General features: G+C 45.1%; 1 protein-coding gene across 3 annotated transcripts in view; it reads left to right on the forward strand.

Moving 5' to 3' along the window:
• LOC147024981 (uncharacterized) overlaps nucleotides 1–24335 on the forward strand; it is a 120256-nt gene that overhangs the window by 19873 nt on the left and 76048 nt on the right. Inside the window, exons 1-2 of one of the 3 annotated variants that reach the window (XM_085885481.1) lie at nucleotides 17238–17364; nucleotides 21392–21617. The exons of 1 other annotated variant lie outside the window; for it this stretch is intronic. The gene's annotated coding sequence lies outside the window, so the exon portion shown is untranslated. Of the gene's footprint in view, nucleotides 1–17237; nucleotides 17365–21391; nucleotides 21618–24335 lie in introns of those variants that run through there. One more of the 3 variants, XM_085885478.1, reaches the window with a different exon arrangement.

Consider the following 24335-nt stretch of genomic DNA (forward strand, 5'->3'; position numbering starts at 1 on the left):
TCGATGTGATGCAACGTACATGTAATTGCGTGTTTCGTGTTATAATGTAAAAAAAAAACCCCAAAACAGCCATCGCTTAGACCAGGCCGCAGTTTTTTCTCACAAAACGCCGCTATAATTGCACTTGAGCTTCGACCCCAGCAGGGATCCAGTGGGGGCGGTGCCCTCTTACTGGTGCGGTCTCTCGCGGTCTATGATATTTCTCGATATGTGTGGGTATACAGTATATCCATTTGGCCAGAATAGTCTTTTGGCCAAATGGTATACTTGGAAGTCTACAGCATGGTATACTTATAGAAAAAAAAAAAAACCACATCCACACATGACATTCTAATTGAACACAAAGTCTTAAACTGGCCCTTAATATTTTTCTGGTGATATATATACATGCCAGGCTTGTGAGGTGCATGGATAACCCATACTTATAGGTCTGTAGGTCCACACGCATATAGCAGAGAAGTGTCCAATGTCCGACGCGCAGCCTTCCTTTGTCGATTCCCTTGTCCGTGTCCGCACGTCCCTACCCTGCGATCTCGCCTGTGTGTGGGCCTTCTCCACGGCGGTCATTCCGTAACCGAACCCGTGTGCGTCGCACATGGTACGCATTACGGAACGCGGGAGGCACTGTGGCGGGGAGGGCGTGGTGTGGGTACAGGAACCATGGGTGGGAGGTCGCAGAGGTGGATGGGAAGAAAAGAGAAAAATAGGGCGGGCGAGCGTGGGAGGAAAGAAGGGATGAGGGCAGGTAAAGGAAGGAAAGGGTTTGATGAAACGGTTTAGTGAGAGTGTAACAAATAGTTTGGTCATCAAATGCGATGATGTGAAAAGGAACAGAAAGACGATATTGACGAATGAACAATGTGGAATTTGTTTCCTCAAAAGTGCAGAGTGGGATAAAGAAATCCCTCTAAAAATGAGGCCTGGTGAATCTTTCATTGCATGGTGGACTTTGCTGAAGAATTAAAAGCCGAATGGATTTAGGATGTTCAACGCTCTTGCCAATCAAAGCAAAATGATAACCGGCTATATAATCTCATAAAACACCAACTACCAGACTACCCATCCATGAGGATGCCAAAGAAAAAGTTGACAAACCACTGGGAAGCCATGATGATTTCTCAACATCTCCCTCTACAAATAGAAAAGGACAATGAAGGAGAAAAGGGGAGGGGGAAGAGACTGGATCAAAGGGATGGTAATTGTGAACCATACTTGATGGTAGCAAGGCAACCAGGTGCATCCAGAAGGTGTATGGGCGGAAGTATAAGTATGGATCTTGGATCTTACCACCCAGCTGGCGATCAGCCAGGCAGAAAGCACATGGGCAAACAGGAAGAGGGGCCCAGAGTCGAATGTCCACTGGTCGGCCCTCATACATCATTGCCATCCAACTCCGTTTGCAGCCTTTCATTTTGGCCAGAACACGATGAAAGGCTATCGCTGATGAGCCGTTCAAATTGCGCCATTTAAGAATTCGGAAATATTTCCTCCACATCTGCGGCGCAATTAGAGTCGATTTAAACTCGGATACTTTTGAGTTCGAATCTGCCAACAGCAAAGGGACCAATTACATGTACAAGTGGGCACTCCCGCTCCAAGGGTGGGAGCACCCTTCTCGGCCCACCTTCGGTGGTCAATGTGCTGCAGAACATTCTGGAAAATGCACTTTATAATTTTGGTCGCTTTTTTAAAAGAAATTTATTGATCACAACATCTACTGCATCTTATAATTTAGAGAATTCCATTATATTAAGAAGGTAAATGAAGATTATTTGTAATACTGGATACCACCAAAGGTGGCGCCATTTCCGCCACACTTACACAGAGTGAAACAGAATGGAGATATTTTAAAATTGCCATAACTTTGTCATATTAATAATGAGCGGTTTTTTTTTTTAGATCCTCGTGGAGGATCTCGAAGTCTGACTCACGTTGTTGTTCTTCATCTTCTTCTTGTGGACTTTTTTGTTTCACAGCCTACAGTTTTCATTGAAACTTCCTGAAACATGGCAAATATATGTAAAAATACCCTGCGCAGACAGTAACCATCTCCGATTTTGAAAATTCCTCCTAAAAATAAAGTTGTGATGTCAAAATATCTCCGCTAATTGGAATCGCCTAAAAAATTATCTCCAAAACTAGGCAAGCTGTTTGAATTCTGTTTGCAGGAATCGAACTGGGCATTAGCAGAGATGAATTGCCGCATGTATGATACATCACTATGACGTCATATCAATTTTTATGACGTCATTCCTATTTTTGCCATTTTTTGTTTCACAAGCCAGAGTTTTCATCGGATCTTTGTGAAACTTGCCATGTATATGCAGAAAGCCCACGCACAGGCAGTAACCATCTCCGATTTTGGAAATTATTCCTAGAAAAAAAAGTTGACTTCATAATATCGCCGCTAATGGAAATCGCCTATTCCATTATCTCCGAAACTCGGCAAGCTGTTTGAATTTTTTTGCGGGAATCAAGCCGGGCATTAATTAGCACAGATAATTTATCGCAAACCTGATGCATCACAATGATGTCATATTCGTTTTTATGACGTCATCATTAAGAAGACGAGGATCTCAGCTCATTTGAGCTTGTTTAATTAAAACCTTTTTCTATAATGTTTGTTGAAATGAAAAGTTATTATATCCTACACAATATTAAGCCAGTTTTATGTCATTCTGATGTCAAATTAAGAAGTTGGTCTGATTCTGATGTCAAAACAATATAATAGAAAGATCAAATCTGTTCAATGGCCCACGTTATTGGATAGATACATGCAATAAAATGTATAGATACATACAGTACATATACATTAGCAGGGTGTGCTTACACATTGTGTAAGCATACGAACCATGCTTCCCCATCGTCTCGGGTCACTCACCTGCATTTGATTTTTCATTTATTTATATTATAATTTCCGGATGCTTTTCAATGGTTCTGTGATTTTTCCTGGTGTATAGACTTCGATGTCCGTCAGCACACAAAATTACCGTGCTTCTCCATTGTCTCGAGTCACTCATCTGCATTTTTTTTCGTTTTTAAATTTTCATTTATGGATGTTGTCCGACGATACTGTAATTATAAAGATATTGAGGGATTCTCAAATTGTGTTTAGCAGTGGGACTTGGGGAGGGGGGGGGGGGGGGGGAGGGGGGTCGTACAGGTTTGAACGAAATGGGGTCCGTTAAAACAGCATGTTAATACAGCACCTGAAGACCGCTGGGAGATGGCCATGGCAGTGGAGAGGGGAGGGGGTTTGGAAGGACGATAGCGTGAGGGGAGGGGAGTGCAGCGAGAGGGGAAGGGAAGGGGGGCAGCATGAGGAGGTGAGAAAGGCAGCACAAATGGGTGGGTTATACAGCATGAGGAAGGGAAGGCAGCGTGAGGGGGGAGGTACCATGAGGAAGGGAAGGCAGCGTGAGGGGGGGAGGTACCGTGAGGAGGGGAAGGAAGCATGAGGGAAAGGAGAGGCAGCATGAGGGAATGGAAGCGTGAGGGGGGGGCAGCGTGAAGGAAGGGAGGAAGCATGAAGGAAAGGGGAGGCAGAGTGAGGGGAGGGAATTGTAAGGTAGTGTGAGGGGAGGGGAAGAAGGCAGCATGAGGGGAGGGTAGGCAGCATGAGGTGAGGGGAAGCAGTGTGAGGCAAGGGGAAAGGAAGGCATCATAAAGGGAAGGGAAGGCAGCGTACCAGGACATTAACGGAGTGATTAAGCGTGCCCAAACGGCAATGTTTTCTCTTTAACCGCTGTGTTCTTTCTAAAACTAGACAGAAAATCTCTTCCGCCTTCATCTTTTTCTTCACTTCTAATAATGTGAGTCTCATTCAGTCCCGTTTCTCACATCGATTATGTTCAGAAAATGCTGATTATACACCACCTTTTAAAGCATCACAAAGCAGGTAGCTCTACTTGCAACACAGGTGAGAAAAGGATCCAAAAAAGCAGCTGATATTTCAATAATTTATTCACATCATTTTTAAAGGATAAAAGTTAATTTTTATTCTGATTTTTTTTTTCTTTTAGCAATTATGCAAAGATTGGTATTTCCATCAGGGAGGCAACAGGTCTTATTTCTGGTGGCTTTGAAACGAACAACCAAGCAGCTTGGTAAGTGCTGGCCAAGTGGTTTAAGCACTCAAACAAGCACTCCAACAGAACGCTTGGCTTGGCAAGTGACGATGGGTCAGAAAATCTGTGCACCCAGAAACGCCTAAGCAAAGTCTGACATGGACAAGTGAACACTTTTTTTTCAGCAGTCAGAACTGCTGCCTAGTTCGATTCTGGAGCTTAAACTTTGTAATTTTGTTTAGTTGAAGAGATTCTTGAGGTTAGGGCATGTGTGGAAATGAAATAAAGACACAAACGCTGGCGTCTCTGAGCGTTTATAAGCATTGCATGTATCCAGAGATTTGTAGCAATGATGATATCAAATATGTCTGACATGGACAAGTGAACACTTTCTTTTAGCAGTCAGAACTGCTGCCAAGTTCAATTCTGGAGATTAAACTTTGTAATTTGGCTTAGTTTAAGAGAATATCGAGGTTATGGCATGTGTGGAAATGAAATAAAGCCACAAACGCTGGCGTGCCTGGGCGTTTATAAGCATTGCAATGTATTCAGTGATTTGTAGCTATTATGATCAGGCATTTGATAACATGAGTGAGAAAAGTGAAAAAAAAACTGTGTAGTTTAGAAATCATTGTGGCTTGTTCCAAATCAAGGCAAGTTTAGTGAGCCAAAAAAAGATGGCAGCTTCAGACCCCAGTGAGGTAACCCAGGATATGCCCAAAGACCCCATAGAGAGTGAGGGGGCCGAGGATTCACCTGACAAAGGATATAATTAAATAAGTCCGTTAATTATCTTCAAAAGGGGTGTTATAATTCACCCAAATACCCAATTTTCAGTCATGCACTTCCTTGGAGTTCCCTTAGTATGCATACAAAGTTTCAGGCTGCTAGGTTTCATGGTTATGGAGTTATAGAGGACACACACACACACACACACACACACACACACACACACACACACACACACTGACATGTATTAGTGTAGATATAGTTACGGATTTGAAAATGTACCATAGGGGAGAGCATCTGTGTACACGGAGGGATCCCCAGAATGAGTTATTTTTTCATTTGTGTGTATATAGATCCTCACCCTGTTTCCTGGGTTTTTATGGGGAGGAGGAGATTGGGACCATACTCTGTGCAGAGCGTTGGTGCTGCTTAAGCAGTGTCCTTGGCTATTGGGCACAAATCTGGATGGCTCACCACTCCAACACAGTATACCAACAAGCTGGCACTCATTTTTGCTGACCTCGGAAGGATGACAGGCAGAATCAACCCCACCTGGTATTAATTCAACAGCTAAGTGGGATTTGAACTCAGGACCATAGGATCCAAAGCCTGCCGCCCTAACCATTATGCCAACACCAGGCGTACTCCCAACCCCCTCAGGCCCCTAAACCCCCCCCTCACAATATTTGGCCCAACGCAACCCCACTTGTTTTCGTGAGGTAAGTGAGGAGTTGAAACAAACCCCAAACTGCCTCTTTTTGCTTCTCATTTCTCTTCTTCCCAGATGAATGACGGCACCATGTCTGTTGTGTAAGTACTGTAAGTCAATATATTGTTACGGCTGTGGAAATTCGCAAACCACCATTCAGGGCCCGTAGGTGAGATAACTTTAAGTGCATGTGTAGTTAGCCCCAAACCCGTTGTTTAGAGGGAACTTATGTGATTCATTCGGGTTGCGGCGCTTTGAGATGGCCGTTTTTCTGTTCTATCTTTATTTTGAACCAACCACGTCTCATCCGCCACAACCCTCAACCCACCACCGATAAACCCTCCACCACCCTCACCTCTCTCTCCTCCTACGGCCATTCCCGCACCACCTGTGAACACTGAGCGTCGGGCTGTCTTGGGCTCGTTCAAGATACGCACCGAGCCGCGAGTGCAAATAGCGGCCTTTTCAAGGGAGAATTCGGATCAAGAATGCTGCACGCCCACTTCTGATCCGTCCAATCAGCAAGCGCGGATCGGCTTGGCCCCGCCTCCAGGCGCGTCCGTGTGAAATCGAAATATGCAAATTCTAGGATCAGGGGAGGTTCACGCCCACTTTTCCTCTGTCCAATTGGCGAGCGTGGCTCCGCCCCCAAGATCATTCTGATCCGGAAATTTGCATATTGTTTCTCCTGCCGGCCTATAAAACGGCGAGCACCAGGCGAATCGGAGCAGAGTCAGTTTTCGTGGCAGAGTCAGTTTTGGTGGAAGAGTCAGTTTTTGGTTAGAAGAGCAGAGTGTGGCAGCGGCAGAGTGTGGCAGTAGCAGAGTGTGGCAGAGAGTGGAATTGGGTGGCGAAGGAATCGAGTTGGGTTCTGCAGTCGGCTGAGGAGAGTTGTGGGAAGAGGCCAAGGAGCTCGGGTCTGAGGCGAGAAGGACAGCGGTCGGCGATGAGGTCGCGGTGGGAGATCGCTCGTCGCGGGACCCAAGCCAGCCAGCCATTCTCCCTCCCCCAGGGCATCAACAATTCCCCCTTTTCCCCCGCGCTGAGATAGTGCTACAAAGGGGGCCCCGTTCCCACCCCACTCCAAATGTCGTGCCAACGAAACCCGCGAAGGAGCACGGAGTCGGGGCACAGCCACGCGGCCACATCTGCGGCACATCCGCCAACGCGTCACGAGGACGCGGGTAGGACCCACCCGGTCTCGCGGACCTGGCCGCTCCTTCAGGTCCCGCGCACATATTGGCCTACAGGCCCGTCTGCCCCCTTGTCTATGAGGGTGGCTTCTTTCCTTTGCTTTTGAGTAAATGTGTGTTGGCGCCGTCTGTAAAGTAGAACTGTATAAGTGTTGCCATGTGTGCGCGTAGTCGGTAGTAACTCTGCGTCATTGTTTCTTTTGTTTTACTGATTTAGGTGCATTTTGACTGTTTGGCTGTATACGTGTGCTTTCCGTGTGTTGCGTAATAAATGTGCATTGTGTGAACTGTTTTCCCGTTTCGCTTCGTCTTTTCTTTATTGACCCTCCATCCTGCTTCACGTAAAGAGTTCGTAGTGGGCTTAATACGCCCGATAATTAATCGGAACCGTCGAGGCCGACAATAACACTGCTCGGTTATCCCAATAGCACGGAATGGACCACTTAAGCGGTTTGTGGCCAGAGTCGGCCTGCGGCGAGGTACGATCGCCCGGTCGACCATCCGCGCAGGTACTTAGGTAGATCGAATTTGGCGAGCAACCCTATCCTGCGCGGGTTTGGCAATTGGCACGGTCGTGGTGGGGTTAAACCCCCACCCGTGACTAGCTCCCGGCGTTGTTTCGAGAGGGTCACGACAGAATTGTCCGTTCCGGTGGGCGAGGCGGCCGCCATTCGAGTCGAGCGGCCGATCGCACGCCGGCGGGCGCGAATTCGCAACAATATGGAGAAATACGGGTTATGGGTAAGTCTTATATTTGTGTCATTTTGCCTTTTGCCTTTGATTCCTTTCCAATATAAATCTCTGCTAATTTATTTTTGCTTGTGTGTGTATAAATAAACAATTGTTACTTCCAAAACCTGCTTGTTTATGTCCTTTCTTTCATTGATCCGATATAGTGTGTACATAATCAATAGACAGGAGTTTTGTCCATCAATTGGGGATTTTATCCCTATTTGTTTTTACATTTTTTGTAAATGTTTTTTTTCTTGTTTCTGCATTTTTTTTAAGTAACAAGATGCTAACTGTTTTGTATATTTTGTTATTTTGGTATGGAGTAAATTCATCGATGTTATTAAATTTGGCTTATGTTACACTCTACCCCTCCTCTTTCCCCTACCCCATCCTGGCTTTTGGTACAGTTCATTATGTGGTTTACAACATATGTAGAAATGTCGATGTGAATATCGTTATTAAAAAATAATAAAATGCTTAATGTTTTATATATCTTGGTATCCTGATTTCATGAAATCCATCTATGTAATTAAATTGTTTTAATACCTGTTTCAGTTGATTTGGGGGATGGGTTGGATATGTATCACATTTTGAATGGTTCTGTCCAGTGTCCATTCCCCCTCCCAAGATCTTGGCATGGTTTTGTTAAGTCCATATTTACATATGATTTATTTTCGTAATAAAACGATTGAAATTTAATATATTTTTAAATTTTGGGTTGCGGACACTAATCCAGAGACAAAGTAACTTCCTCACGTTGGAATCTCCATCATGACGAAAGCAGCTATTGAGTGAGGTCAGGCTTCAGTTTTACATTGTTTTGAGAGGGATAGAAGGAGAAGTACAAATTGGCATTTTAGCAATCTCTCGTTGTGATGTTTTAGCGATGTATTTTAGCATCTTCTTCAATCCTGATAGTTCAGAAAATGTTCAAGAATGAAAGGTATGGCTTTTAAATGCTTAAAACTTTACTCTATGGTAATATACGAGGTCCGTCTAAAAAGTAACGGGACTGACTTCACAGAAATTTTATTCCAAAAAATATAATGAAATCACAGCTTGTCCCCTTCAAAATAGTTTCCCTCCAGTCTCACACACTTGTCCATCCTCTTCTTCCATGCTTCGATGCACCCCCAGAAGGCTTCTTCTGGAATCTTCCGGAGCTCCCTCGTCATGGCCCTTTTGATGGCCTCCACACCAAGAAATCGGGTCCCCTTGATCACCCCCTTGAGCTTGGGGAATAGGAAAAAAATCACAAGGGGCCAAGTCTGGTGAATACGAGGGTTGCTATAGAGTTGGCATGTTCCTCTCCACCAGAAACTGTTGGATGCTCAGGGCACTGTGAGCAGGGGCATTGTCATGGTGGAGCACCCAGTCATTGTTCTCCCACAGATCCCTCCTCTTGTCCCAGACTGATCTCATGAGGTGCCGGAGGATCTCCTTGCACACATATTGATTCACTGTTTGACCCTGTGGTAGAAACTCGAAGTGGACGATGCCCTTGATGTCAAAAAATGCGATGAGCATCACCTTGACCCTCGGCTTCAACATCCTTGCTTTCTTTGGTATTGGTGATGCCGGACTTTACCACTGACGACTCTGCCGTTTGGTCTCGGGATCGTATTCGAATATCCAGGATTCATCGCCAGTAATGACTCCCGAGCAGGTCTGGATTGTCCTCAAGGCGCTCGATAATGTCTTGACAGACAGTGACTCTTTGCTGTTTCTGCTCCTCAAACAACAGCTCATGAATGTATGCGTTGGCGTCCTGATTCGTCAGCCCGGCGTGTTCCGTGTCCACGTGACCTGAACCGGTGGGCAGGAGCGTTTCCTTCGTGCCTTGCGGCTCATTGCACTATTATTAGTCCACTCCCACTTCATGTCGTGCTGAGATGAAGCCGCGCCACCATTTTGCGACTCCATTTTCTTTATAATTTGCAAATTTTTCCTCCGATCCGCTCGAGCATAAAATAAAATCAAATTTGGACCGTTTTTTATATTTTTTTAACCAATTTCCGGGGTGCGAAATGCACCACTGGTCCAAATATCCCACTCCCGACTACCAATTGTTAACACAAGTGGTGTTCTGCAAATTTTCGAAGGGGGAAGCAGAGAGTTCGTCGTCCCACTCCTGACAGCCAGTGTTAAGCATTTGGCGACGGAGGGATTCTCAACGCACTCCGGCCGTCTCCGGGATCTATAACGCCGGCCGGCTCAGCACAGGCCTCGGGTCACGCGCCTTCAATCGCGACACCAACGTAATCCTTGTACCTTGCCAGTTGGGGGAATAGAACCCCTGGTTACAGACTGGTTTTGTCAGATGCCGAGCGTTTTCTGCCAGTCTGTAACCATTTTGGTTTTATATTCCAATCGAACGGATCGTTCCTCGACGCGACTCGAATTAATCCATAGCGGCAACTTCATACGAATTAACCAGATTTATTGGGGAACATCGGGGATCACAACACAAGCAAATTTCACGACAATGGTTTTATAAACAATCCTCAACCCGTTCTTAACTAGGGAACCACGGACTACAGGTTTCGAGGGGGTCGCTACCGAAATTATCTGCCTAACAGACATTATCATTATCATATAACAGACAGACATAACAGACATTATCTGCCTAACAGAAACTTTCCTCTCCCAAGACGTGTCTGACTCCCAAGTATCTCTCCCTGGTTACTCCCTCTTACGGTATGACAGACCTGAGCCTCGTCCTGGTGGAGGTGTTGCTCTCTTCATCAAAGACTCTATTCCTCACTCTCCCTGCACTGCTCTCACTCCCCCACACCCCCAGGAATACCTCTGGCTTCGGCTTCCCCTCCACTCCCACCTCATGTTTATATGTGTACTGTACCGTCCACCGAACAGTGATGACTCCATCTACACCTCACTCTCCGAAAACATGGACCATCTTCTATCTTCTCATCCAAACTCTCTCTTCCTCTTATGTGGCGACTTCAATTGTCATCACGCCAGTTGGCTAGGTGTGGGTACCTCTCTCACCTGCCATGGGACATCAGCAAAAGCTTTCTGTGACTCATTGGGACTGACTCAATCGGTCAACTTCCCGACCCGGATCTCAACCAATGGTACTCCATCTCTTCTGGATCTGATTTTGACAAATTTCCCTGACAATATCTGCTGCTCTTCCTTCGCTCCAATTGGTTCTTCTGACCACGTCCTTATTAAAGTGGACATCTCTCTGGCTGTTATCAGAGAACCACCTCACCGCCGTCGAGTCTGGCATTTCACTCAAGCCGACTGGCAGGGTCTCCGAGCAGCCATCAAACTTACAGACTGGTCTCCTATCACTACTTTCTCAAACATCAACTCATCCTGGGAATTCTTTCAAAGAAACTTGCTCTCCCTCATGCACAGATTTATCCCCTCTCGTGTTGAGTTGTCTTACCCTTCCTCCCGCCCTTGGTTTACTGAAGCTTGTGGCGAGGCAGTTGTCCTGAAACAACTTGCCTTTGCCTCATGGAAAGCAAACCCAACTGAGGGCAATCTCAGTTCTTTCCACAAAGCTCGGAACAAGTGTGTAGCTACCCTCAGGAGAGCCAGAAAACAACATCTTTCTCATCTCAAGTCTGAACTCTCAAACCTCTCTCCCTCCTCAAAATCCTGGTGGCGTTTAATCAAATCTGTTTCTGGTGTATGTTCCCCCTCCATCCCCTCCCTTACCTCAAATGGCCGCACTGCTGATTCCACACGTGATAAAGCTGAATGTCTAAACTCGGTGTTTGCAGCTAAATCTTGTGTCCCAAACCCATCACTATCTCTACCCACTTTACCCAGTCGCACCCAACTGTCCCTGGACTCTGTATCCTTTTCTCCTGACAAGGTGGAGAGCTTGCTTTCAAACCTCGAGTCAGATTCTGCAACCGGTCCAGACGGCATCAGCCCACGTGTCCTCAAAGCCTGCTCTTCTGCTCTTGCTCACCCTCTCTCTGTTCTATTCACCCTCTCATTTTCCCAAGGTCATCTGCCATCTGCTTGGAAATCTGCTAACATCACTGCCCTGCATAAAAAAGGTGCAAAAACAGATCCCTGTAACTATAGACCAATCAGCCTTCTCCCAATCATCAGCAAGGTTATGGAATCCATCATCGCTTCAGACATGAAATCCTTCCTCTTCTCCAATGGCTTGATTTCCAATCATCAATTTGGTTTCAGACCAGGTCACTCTACCCTAGATATGCTGCTACTGCTCTCCCATCAATGGATGGAGGTCCTCAATGCCAGACAGGAAATCCGAGCCGTATCCCTGGACATATCACGTGCTTTTGACACAGTCTGGCACCCTGCCCTACTCACCAAACTCTCTGCCCATGGTATTCAAGGCCATCTCCACTCATGGCTCGCAGACTTCCTCTCCTGTCGCAGTCAACGTGTGGCCCTAAATGGAGTTCTTTCATCCCCTCTTCCTATGCAGGCTGGAGTTCCTCAAGGTAGTGTTCTGGGCCCTGTTCTTTTTCTGGTTTTCATCAATGATCTCTCGGACTCTCTGGAAAATCCTCTATTTCTCTTTGCCGATGACTCAACCCTCTGCCGTACCATCTGTCATCCCTCAGCCCGGCAAGCAGCAGCTTCTTCGCTCACTGCAGATCTGGATAAAATCACAAACTGGTCCAACACGTGGAACATGTCTTTCAATCCAGACAAATCTCACACTCTCACTATGTCTCTTCGAAAGGACCGTTTACAAAACCCCCCCATCCACTTTCTCAACAATCCTCTGGAAGAAGTCTTTTCTTTCAAGCTTCTGGGTCTCACTATCTGCCATGACCTTTCCTGGGAAAGTCACATTTCCAACCTTGCCTCAAAAGCCAGTCGCCGACTGGGAATCCTCCGTCGTGCAAAGTCCTTCCTCGGCCCTCTTGAGCTCCTGACCACTTACAAAGCTTTTGTCCGTAGCCTGATGGAGTACTGCTCTCCCCTCTGGGCTGGTGCTCCTGCCTCCCACCTTTCTCGACTTCACGCTGTCGAAACCAGGGCATTTAAGATCATTGGCATCTCCCGCAATGAAGCTGAGTCTTTGGGCCTCTCACTCAATCACCGCAGGTTGGTCGGTGGTCTTTCTGTCTTCTACCGACTCCTCTCCAGCCTTGCCCCCCCTGCTCTCTCTGCGATTTGTCCCAACCACATTTCCACAGGGCCCTCAAGGTCCGCCAACAACCCCCTTCTGGTAAAACTACCAAAATCACGAATCACTGCTCATCTTCACTCTTTCATTCCTCTTTTTTCCCGCCTTTGGAATAAACTTCCTCACTCTATTCTTTCCCATTCTTCCCTTCAGGCTTTCAAAACAGCTGTTCACCACCACCTCTTATCTTCCCCCATCCAAATCCTCGATCTTTTCTACCCCCGATAATCCACCCAAGCCTACTTCCTTCAATTCTCCTGCTTTCCTTCCTGAAAGTCCCTTTAATGTCCATCTTCCCCTCGCCATGTTCCCCGTCCCATCCCCATCCCTCTCCCTTCCACAGTTCACCTGTGTCTGTTCCCCAATGTTTTGTCCCTTCCACTCCCGCCCCTCTTGTCTCATGCCTCCTTGCTGTGAGTTGTGTGTTAGCTCTCATACGAGCCTCGACCAAGGTATACAAAAAAAAAAAAAAAAAAAAAATATGCCTTAGACAACGTGCAGACAAAGACAGACAGCATGCATGCAAGACAAGACAGAGTACTTGGTGAGGTTTCATGGACGAGAGGACAGTGTCAAAAGCACGAATGTCGCTCGCAACAGGCGGATGTCCACGGATTCGAACTCCCAGCTCGAACACGCCGCGTGGCAAGATGGCGGCGCCGTACTCTTCCTTCTCAAGTCACCGTGTGCGCACGCCCTCCTCAGCGCGTTCTGGCCCCGTGCAATGTCGACGATGGGCCTCAGCCAATCTCTCTCAAGGTCCAGCATACAAATCCAGGCCTGGCCTTTTCTCCAGCCAAGGCCCAAATCGAGGTGCCGGGCTCCGGCAAGCGGATCGGCAACCATCTTAAGCCGTTGGTGTGAGCAGGGACCGTCAGAGGCTCCGGCGTTTCCTCTCCTGCCTTCCCGCCTCGAAGCCCGACTTCCGCTTCGTCCTCTCAGTTCCTCTCTCTGTCGAATCACCTTTTCTTTCCTTAGAGTCGATCGCCAATTTGACGTGAAGGCAGCCTCTCTTACGTTCGCTCGCTTCGAAACACAAGCACCCTCTCGAGAGCGACTGTTCTCCAAACACTATTCTCTTTTTACGAAGCCTTCGTTCGCTCGCTTCGTTTGCTCCTTCGACACACGAGCAGCCTCTCAACCACCTGCAGTTTTCCAAACTGCCAAAACTGAGCCTGAGGTCTTCGTTTTCTCTCTCGTTCGCTCATTTGACACACGAAGACACCTTCTCTCAGCGACTGCAGTTTTCCAAACTGAGAACTCCTTGTTCCTTTCGTTTTTCTCTCGTTCCATGAGCACCCTCTCTCGGTGAAGCTGAACAAAAACCCCTCCCCTTCGCGTCACTTCCTACCTCTAGCCACACCCTCTCTCCAGGCCACATCCCCTCAGCCGACTGGGAGGGGCCTATCCCGGGATGGGGTAAGAATAAGAGGGATCTCTCGGTCCTCCACCACCGCACAGACAATGAAACAGCCTTTTTATCTCCCGACACACATATGACGTCCTTTTTACCAAACAACCTAGCTATACATGCATTTAATGGGGGAACTGAGCTAATCCTCTATTTAGTAGTCCAATAAGGGCCATTTCCATAACAATAACAATATATATATATATATATATATATATATATATATATATATATATATATATATATATATTTTTTTTTTTTTGCCTTTTGAGGGATTTGGTCATTATTTTTTATCCCCCCAAAAGGGGGTGCAGATCCCTAAGACCCCCCACCCCTCTGGATCTGCCCTTCGTGACATCAGAATCAGAAGATAGGTCACATGTTTCATGTGAATAGCCATCTTCTTCGGATAACAGCCATAGATCTTCTTTGGATAATGGCAATATTACAAAGCATCATATTTAGGCCTCAGTCCATATTCATGAAAACCAATATGAAATTTCAACATTGCATCACATTTTCCAATTTTCACAAAAACATGCTGAACTGAGACCCTGGAGAATGAGGTGTCGAATTCGCATGTTGAATATGGAATCTGCTGAAGGCAAGAGTGAATCATTGACATAACATTCGTTGAAGATGAACTGATCATAAAATACAAAGGTAAAAAATAGGTCACTTTTGATTGTTGAATACACTTTTGAATACCCTCCACCCCCAGTCAGCGAGAACACAAACTACAACAACAAAACAACAGCTTCCACTCTCATAATCCACAGCACTGAAAATACGACTTATCGTTTACTTACTGGATGTCTTTACAAGTAACACTCCACCATAAGAGGTTCAGCCCGTGTTGTAGTACCGACTGGAGGGACACCTGCTGGTCAGCATTGTCGGGATAAAGCCAGAGGGTACGAGAACTTGTGATTTCATTACTTATTCCAGAACTTTGTTTAGTATTCAAGATAATTCCAAATTCGATTTTTTGATGAATTTATGGTGACATATTGTGCAACCGATTGATGAAAAACACATGCCGGTGTGAGCATGGATTGACGTGAAGGCACACATGCAAATTCAATAATGATATGTATACGATTATAAAAGCCTGTCATTGTAATAACAAATACCTGAAGTTTGGTGCAAATAGTCAGGTGGGGCAAGAACCCCCCCCCCCAATCGCTTTGTAACTTTGTCAGTCCTGATATGTTCTGTGTTCTGAGAGTCTACAGCTGCAGAAAGCTTCCAAAAGGCCTGAGGAGGGTGTATATTGTTAAGGTGTGTGTGTAAGGGCTTGTGAGGGAATCTTCTCTCCGTTTGCTTTCAGGGTCATCTTACCCGACCTTAAACTAATGCTCTTTTCTTCACTCCAGTACTTGGGTTGGGTATGAATGTTGGATTGATGGGTCAGCACAGACCTGGGTTTCAATAATCCCATTCAATCATAAACCTCATTTGATGGCAGTCTTGGGTGTAATGATTGAAACATATTGTAACTTGTTCATTAAAGTGGTGATGAAGTGGGATCCAGGAGCCGCAGGTTGGAGTCGACCAATGGGTTTAATCACATTAGCACAGCGATACACCAGCACCAAGTGGTGTCCAATACCAGCCCCGACTCTCCACCTCCCTTTCAAATTCCTTCCCAATGCCAAAGACGAATGCTCGCACTTCAACGAGCGCCATGAGAAACTGACATGTGCTTTTCCACGGATCTGCAACATAAACCCGACTGGCGAAAAATATACTTAATTTCACAATGGGCCCTGCAGTGGGGTAAACGCATGTGTTTACAATGGTTGCGTTATTTCACAGCAATGATGAGACTTCATCAGTCCCTGAGAACTATCTCTCACACTATAGAGCAAGAGATCTATCATAGAGTGGAGAGCATTTACTACTTCTCGTTTATGTGCTCTTCCAGTTGCTCCATTATTCATTGTTTTTTTTAGTATTTCTTTGTTTTGCTTTGGGTTTCTGGTCTGAGATGGTAAAATTGCTGCATTTATATTTGATGTTCCATTGAACTAAATTGGTAGTTTGTTTTCAGGCATCTCTCGTGGTGTACACAGCACCTGCGGATGAGTTGCCACACCTGGCTGTGACATTATCCCTAACGCACCATTCCAACTCCAATTGCTTTGATTAATCAACCTTCCTGTGTTAATTCAGCTCACATTGGTGAATGAGCAAGAATTGTTTGCTCAAACGTTTATTTTTTTAATGGTGTGTTTTCCAACTTTTGTTCAACCTACAAAACTTCCGACTCAGAACGATTATCGAGAATTGGTCAAAATCATTGCTGTAACCCCATTCCGATCTTGGAAGAGGAGATTATGTGATGTTGGATAAACCACTAAGATGGAAGCATACGTGTGTGCAATCAGCTGTAGTTGCAGCCTCGAATATGTATGGAAAAGCTTCTTTCTTAAATTTGAGTCTGCAGCTTGCAATGTGATTGAGAAGGGTCTGGTTGTAGTCGGGTACATCCTCAAAATGGAGCCATTCCAGTCTCAGCACCCAGTTTATTATCTTCACCACTGAAAGTGGACGGAGGTTATATTTTCACCCGTCTGTTTGTCTGTCTGTCTGTCTGTGAGCTGGATATCTCAAAAAGTTATGGATTGATTCTAAAGAAATTTGGTGGACAAGTTGGGTGTGCGACAAGGTTGAATTTATGAGATTTTGGTGAATGGATGCAGGTCTTTCACAACCAAGCCAATTTTAATGATATTACATGTCCATCAGTTTGTTTATAAGCCTTGAAAAATCATGTGAAAACCAAAAGTTTTATGAAATGAAATACTGTATCACTATTTTCTTTCCTCTGCATTTGAGAATTAGCATACCTTCATTGGGCAGTGTATATTAGACCGCTGCAGCAATCGCTGCAGACAAAACATGCATTACCTCGTTTGAGTTGTAAACCAAATGTACCTTTGTTTCCTCAAAATGGTATCTTCATTTAATGATGGAAGACGTGTTGTTCAGTCTTCAAATGTATATGAGAGGCCTGTAACCAATCAGAGCAATGAGGAGCAAAAGAGATGGCAGCGATTTCTGGATGGCTGGAGGAAAAACAGTGACCTGGCTAATTGGTGGTGCTTGTGACACTGGAGAGAGAGAGGGGAAGGCATGAACTGTAGAATGGGTGGTGCTTATGACCCACCCACCGACCCACACACCCACCCACCCACAGACACGAACTCAGCTTTATATATTAGGTATCTTAAAAAGTTATGGACATATTCAGACAACTTGGAGGATGAGTTGGGTAGATGACAAGAACAAGCCGATGAGATTTTGGTCAAGGTCCGGATGTAGATCCAGCCTATCAGCGGGATATAAAACCTAACAGTCAAGCAGAGGTATGTGCTCTACCAAGTGCCAATCTAGTTTTATCCAATGCATCTCCTTTTATTGCTGACAAAGTACTTGTGCATTTTTTTTGGAACAATTGGGGGTTCTGAGGTTACATTTTCACCCTTTATCTTTAGGATGCTATGAGCCTGCCCCTTGTCATGTCTTGTCCTTTGAGAGGCATGTCTCATTGAACTCTCAAATTATGTAGATCATTTGTTATTCCCTTTGAAAGAAGACACTATAAGGTTTTCCATATGAGAGATGAGACTTGTTTTGCTGTCGGGCAAAGTGTCATATGAGAGCAGACTGTCCCATAATCATCAAGGATTGGTCTGCTCATTGTTATCCTGATCATCCGCAACAAGAATCAGGTGTTATTCCAGATGTTTCTGTGGCATCTCTCAAACCTTGCTCATCCCATGACCATCTAGATTTTAGACAGTGAAGATGCAGAGAGCATCAATGGCGTTTGGGAAGGAAATCAGGTATCAGTGATAAGCAGTCAGAACTGCCTCCATTCTTGTATTTCTGGCTGTCAAATCTTGGAGTTTCTGGACAAGAGTTTGACTAGTCGGAAGAAAGTTGAAGCGTCTCTTCAGCGGTGGGATGATTATCACTTGCTTATGATTTCCCTGTATATGCTAAGGAGAGAGGGACAAAGAAGTAAGACCTCAGGTTAAGCTGAACAAGTGAAGTGAAAGTCTAGAAGTTGCTTTCACAGCTTTTGACGTATGGGTCTAAGCATGGATTAGCTTACGCTGTTTTTGTCAAGTGGAATTGAAGACGAATTTCCTAGTATACAAGACAGTATCATGTTTTGCCTTTGATCATTGATGAATGCAAAGTGGTGTTTCATGGGCATCAGGTCGAGTACTTGTTGAAGGAAAAACTTGGAATAGATTTTCTGTAGGAGATCATTACAATCCAGAAGGCTGCTTTCCAATGGGAACCCCAGTCACCTAACAAACACATCTTGTGGGGTGGCCATCCCTTTTTAATCATATCTTCAGCCTGAAGTACTTGCTGGTAAATTATATCAGTTTGGGCCGTTTGCTATATGATAAAGTGTGGTTTGAAGATATTGTTATGAACTTTGTCGATGTCTATGCTTCATTTGTTGGAGCTGCAAAATTGCAGTTCTTCAGTCATATGTGGAGATTTATGCTCACCTTGCCTGGTGAAGAGTGTATTTCTTGGATGTGACTTTAATTGCACTCTCAATGCCCCTATGTATCGAGTGGGTCAGGAGCCATATAGTGCTTCTGCAAAGGAATTACAAGCACCAACACTGTTACACTTGAGAGACAGATGGTGTTTGCAGCACCACACAGACGTCTCATTGACATATGATGCTAGTATCACGAGTGTATCACGCAATCCTGACGTGATATAATTTATTTGTCTCACCGTTGTTGTAGGAATGTCTGCTGCAGTTTTAAGATTGTGCATTTTAAGGATCGCCGGGTTTGTAGAGGTCTCGCCTCAAATGAGCAATTTTTTTTGGAGTGTGTATTGCTGGAAATGGGAATTTTACTCAAAGTGATGACGTGGACCATGACACATGGTACATGTTTCCCTTATAGACAATGGCGGTCTGCTCAGAAGACGAACTATCATTAATGACGAAAAAAATATGTTGTGCAGAGCACGATACTTGTGAAATACAAATAAACAATAGTTGTCATGGAAACAGCAATTTGATAATTTCGAAAATTTGACCTATCAACTGTTTTACATGTTGGCATGTTGTGCGTAACAAATTTGGTTGATACATTTTCTAATTGCTGCCTAATATGTGTTTTACATGTTTGGGATGGCATTGACCTTGTCTTTCGACTAATTTTGACCAGATTTCAGAACATATACTGCACGTGCGTACAAACAAATAACCTGTGTAAGTTTCAATCTGATATGTATCTTCAAAAATTCCTGAGGTTTGGCAACAATAAAATCACAAAAATATCCCATTTGATTATAATGGGGTGAAATTGTCGTCATGGACACCGTTTTCTCTTTGCCACGTAGGACTTTTTCAATGCCATGTGGGACTATGCCACTAACCAAGATGAGCAGAACCTGAAAAAAAGAGACAGAGAAAATTAATTAATCATATTTTGCACCCTCTTAGCATGCATGGTACTGAGGCGGTTAAGGTCCGGATGCAGATCCGGCCAATGGAGTTGGGGTGGGGGGCTTTTGATTATGGCTGGTGACCCTCCGGTGTTACTGCAAAAGGCCCTCTGACAGAAGATCTTTGGGTGTCTAAGGATTCTCATGGAGTCTATAGGATCTACAGGGTCTCTGGGTCCTAAAGGCACCTGATGGTTATAAAGGGTCGAAAGGGTTTTAGGGGTTAAAAGGATCTTAGGATTATGAAGGGTCTTAGGGATACAAAGGGTTTAAAGGGTCTTTGGGTTCTGACTGGGTCTTTGGGGTGTAAAGGGTCTAAAAGGTCTTAGAGGTCTCAATGGTCTTATGTTTATAAAAGAAACTAAATGTTATTAGGGGTCTTAGTGGTCCTAAAGGGTATTTGTGGTCATTCATTACACTTTCATCTGCTATTTCCCTGTTCATTCATTCCCTTGCTTGTGTTCAACTGTTACTCCAGTGCCCCACGATCAGTTCATTGCGTTTTACCCTCTATCATCTTTCTCTTTCATAAGCATCAACGTTATATTTTTATTTTTTTTTAAGATTAGGTAAACAGGCATATGCACCTGTGACGCAATGGTTTAGTGGTAGTATCAAAATAAATATGATGTGGCAAGATGCTTATCGATTTCACGAAAAGCCTGTGTGTAGAACATTGAACAAACAATGATGTCATAGTGTTAGCTCAGATGAACAATCGAAAATGCATCATGCTCGAACACTAAAAGATTTGTGTTAGGGGAAAATATCATTATCACAGAGTGCAATGGCCAGTAGGAGTTGATCTGTTGAAACAATTTCCATAATACATGTTTTTTTAATCTGCTCTTGAGTAATCTTTGTGAGATCAAGAATTCAAATTTGTAGCAATGTGGGCTGGCTTTTGGACTTCCCTTTGCAACACAATATCGGCTTGGTTACACATGATCCTATCTGATCAGGTTACCTCAGTAGAGTTGAGCTGGTTAGTACTTCGATGGGAGCTCTCAATAGAATAGGTTATAGCCTGAGAAAAGGCAGGACAGTTTAGAATGTTAGTTGGTAGCATTCTCAACTTTGAGAAATGATCAACACCCCACAGTGATTTTGAAAACAATAGGTCAGTGTTTGAAGGCACCCTATCAAAAAATGTAAATTGCTGCCAGATTTACTCATCAGCATCGCTGCACCCCAATAATGAGACAACCAACATACAGGATTAATGATCGAATCCCGGTGTCACAAGATGTGATGGCTCTTTAATTGATCAATCCACAGTGGCAGGGGAGAGTCTTCCGAATGTAGATTCTGTATTTTACAAAAAATGATGCTACACGGCACACCAGCATCTCTGGACTAGAGTCGTGACGTATTCGGAGTAGCAACATGAAGCATCCCAAATATTTCTGATCACCTGGGTCATGGGCGCCATTTTGTATCCATTGATAGCTGATTTGAATGAGCACACGATAGCTCATCATCATTTTTTAAATGACAGGATGATGTGCCATTGGATGCACCAATCGGTCAGAGAAGGGTTTCAAAATGTATCGATTTCCCTGCAGATCAGGGTGGTCCTTCGTGAGGGGGTAAATTTTCGAATTCATTTATTTTAAGCTCCAACTCCCGGAATTTGTTGGAATAGTCGAGAAAACTCTTCTGGTGTTTTTATTTCAAATTCCAACAACATTTACCTCTCCCTCATCGACCTTGAAGTTCAACCTCAGTTTCTCGGGGCGGCTGACATTAGAGCGACGACGTATCGACCTGTGCTGAACTTTAAAACGCTCCTGTAATGTCCAATCGTCTCTTTTGATGTGATACGTCGATCTGTGTGTTTGTGTAATGTGTAATGTGTATTACTCGTTCTTCTCACCGCCCCCCTAACAATTTTTTTTTCAGGGTGAAACTTCAAGGTCGATGAGGGGTAAATGTTCTCCGATTGGAAAAAAAAAGTTCACCAGGAGAGTTTTCTCGAATATTCCAATGAATCCCGGGGGTTGGAGCTTAGAAAATCCGAAGTTGAGGAATAAGGACCACCCTACTGCAGATGCTGGAAGGAAAAAGATTGGGAAAATAAAGTTATTCGTCTGAGATGGAACCAACTTTGGGGTCCTTTCTGTGACAGGTAAGTTGTTGTCTCATGTGTGCACATTTATGTGTGGTGCTACAACCATATTGTAGTTGGCAGTTGGGTATAACTCATAAACAGACATAAATCATCATGGAAACATCTATAGATAATGCATGACATAACAAGAACATTCTGATGAAATTGCTTCGATCTAAACACGTCACTTGTGTGTCTGTAACATAAGTTTGTTTATTTGTTCATTGGAATTAGTCTAAGTGTTGCAGTTAACATTAGTCTAAACTGGGTTCAAATCTCAGCAAAGCTACAAACTGTCATCCCGATTTCAATGTTCCACAGGCATGATGATTCATCAATGTGTGTCGTCCCCCGGATGGACGTTAAACTGGGCCTCCCATCTGCTGGGCTGAGTTGGTGGACATTAAAGATCCCATAATGTCCTTCACGAAGAGTCGATGAGCTTTTGTCAGCACCAGGGCTAAATTACAAATTCCCACCCTGACAAACTGCTGAGAAGGCAATGGCAAACCTCTCAGTGTCATCCTTGTCAAGAAAGTGCTTCAGCAGCGCAGGACCTGCCTTCAGGCAGAGCACACAATCAAAGCTCTCTCTCTCTCTCTCTCTCTCTCTCTCTCTCTCTCTCTCTCTCTCTCTCTCTCTCTCTCTCTCTCTCTCTCTCTCTCTCTCTCTCTCTCTCTCTCTCTCTCTCTCTCTCTCTCTCTCTCTCTCTCTCTCTCTCTCTCTCTCTCTCTCTCTCTCTCTCTCTCTCTCTCTCTCTCTCTCTCTCTCTCTCTCTCTCTCTCTCTCTCTCTCTCTCTCTCTCTCTCTCTCTCTCTCTCTCTCTCTCTCTCTCTCTCTCTCTCTCTCTCTCTCTCTCTCTCTCTCTCTCTCTCTCTCTCTCTCTCTCTCTCTCTCTCTCTCTCTCTCTCTCTCTCTCTCTCTCTCTCTCTCTCTCTCTCTCTCTCTCTCTCTCTCTCTCTCTCTCTCTCTCTCTCTCTCTCTCTCTCTCTCTCTCTCTCTCTCTCTCTCTCTCTCTCTCTCTCTCTCTCTCTCTCTCTCTCTCTCTCTCTCTCTCTCTCTCTCTCTCTCTCTCTCTCTCTCTCTCTCTCTCTCTCTCTCTCTCTCTCTCTCTCTCTCTCTCTCTCTCTCTCTCTCTCTCTCTCTCTCTCTCTCTCTCTCTCTCTCTCTCTCTCTCTCTCTCTCTCTCTCTCTCTCTCTCTCTCTCTCTCTCTCTCTCTCTCTCTCTCTCTCTCTCTCTCTCTCTCTCTCTCTCTCTCTCTCTCTCTCTCTCTCTCTCTCTCTCTCTCTCTCTCTCTCTCTCTCTCTCTCTCTCTCTCTCTCTCTCTCTCTCTCTCTCTCTCTCTCTCTCTCTCTCTCTCTCTCTCTCTCTCTCTCTCTCTCTCTCTCTCTCTCTCTCTCTCTCTCTCTCTCTCTCTCTCTCTCTCTCTCTCTCTTTTTCTTTTATCTCTGTTTCTTTTATCTCTGTTTCTTTTATCTCTGTTTCTCTCTCTCTCTCTGTTTCTCTCTCTCTCACTCTCACTCTCACTCTCACTCACTGCATCCACTTTCCGCCGGTACAACAGGGGCCTGTCTGGCCATCCCCCAAGTGGATGTTTCCCTAACAGCCCATCCCCATGTCTTTGAGATACCGATCAACCTGCTGCAACCACGAGGCACGTGGTCGGCCCATTGGCCTCCTTCACTCACCAGGCTCCCTCGCTGAGAGAATCTAGTGAACAGGATAAGCATCAGGAAAACGAGCCACATGTTCGTACAGCTGACGCTCACGGACAATGCAGGCAACAAATCTCATTTGAGTCTCTCTCAGAAACTGTTTGTTAGACACAAAGTCTGTCCAGTGATAGCCAAGGATTTCTCCGAGAGACCTGGTATCAATGGAATTAAGTCTCCGTCTCAGATCCTTGGTCAGAGTCCAAGTCTCGCATCTGTCGAGCAAGACTGGAAGCACCAGGGGCCTGAAGTCTCAGATGTTCATCCACCTGCACAGGTACCAACAGTGCCACACCCCATGATCCAGTGAATCCATGACTCCCAAGGCACCACCCAGACGTCAACTGACCTCTGGCTCACAGCGAGCAGTGAAGTGAATATCACTGCCAAGGTAAGTGAATCTCTCTGTGACCTCAACATACTCACCACAAGCAGGTACAGACAAGATAGCAGCATCCAAGATGTCATTGAAAGCTTGGATCTTAGTTTTGACCCTGGAAACCTGTAATCCCTGGGGCTCCAACTCCTCATTTAGTACCCCGAGGGCCCCCAAAAGGATATCCAGAGTCTCCGCTAAGATGACTGCATCATCTACGAAACCAAGGTCAGAGAACTTAACATTCCCAAAGGATACACCGCAGCTTGATATTTCCGACAACCTCCCCAGAATCCAGTCCATACAAGTGTTGAAAAGTGTGGGGGCCAGGACACACCACTAACGAACTGCAGTAACAAGTTGGAGATGGTATCACCACATCTCACAGCACTCTCAGTACCATTGTATAGTTCAGACATCAGATTTGTCAGTTTTGGTGGCACCCCACGAAGACCAAAAATCCTCCAGAGGGCATCCTGATGAACTGAATGGAGCGCTTTGCAGAGATCAACATTGGCTGCAAGCAGCCCCTGCCAAAACTCTCATTTGCATTCGGTGAGGACAAGAAGGACAAGGATACAATCAATCATTGACCTCTTTGGTACAAAGCCTAACTACTCTGCACACAGGTGCTCAAGCAGATGTTG

The sequence above is a fragment of the Eptatretus burgeri genome, chromosome 6 (assembly GCF_056783735.1).
Source record: "Eptatretus burgeri isolate ZD-2024b chromosome 6, Ebu_testis_v1, whole genome shotgun sequence".
In the NCBI taxonomy this organism is placed as follows: domain Eukaryota; kingdom Metazoa; phylum Chordata; class Myxini; order Myxiniformes; family Myxinidae; genus Eptatretus; species Eptatretus burgeri.